Genomic DNA, 514 nt, shown 5'->3' on the forward strand with positions numbered 1-514 from the left:
AGTGGAGATCAATGTATCAGTGAACACAGTTCATTGTGATGTGTGATATTGAGTGGTGATCAATATATCAGTGAACATGTTTCACTGTGATGTGTGATATTGATATTGAGTGGTGATCAATGTATTAACACAATTCACTGTGATGTGTGATATTGAGTGGAGATCAATGTATCAGTGAACACAATTCACTGTGATATGTGATATTGAGTGTAGATCAATATATTAACACAATTCACTTTGATGTGTGATATTGAGTGGTGATCAATGTATTAACACAGTTCACTGTGATGTGTGATATTGAGTGGAGATCAATGTATTAACACAGTTCACTGTGATGTGTGATATTGAGTGGTGATCAATGTATTAACACAGTTCACTGTGATGTGTGATATTGAGTGGAGATCAATGTATTAACACAATTCACTGTGATGTGTGATATTGAGTGGAGATCAATGTATTAACAGAGTTCACTGTGATGTGTGATATTGAGTGGTGATCAATGTATCAGTGAACA

The sequence above is a fragment of the Babylonia areolata genome, chromosome 32, assembly GCF_041734735.1.
Source record: "Babylonia areolata isolate BAREFJ2019XMU chromosome 32, ASM4173473v1, whole genome shotgun sequence".
NCBI classification, from domain to species: Eukaryota; Metazoa; Mollusca; class Gastropoda; order Neogastropoda; family Buccinidae; genus Babylonia; species Babylonia areolata.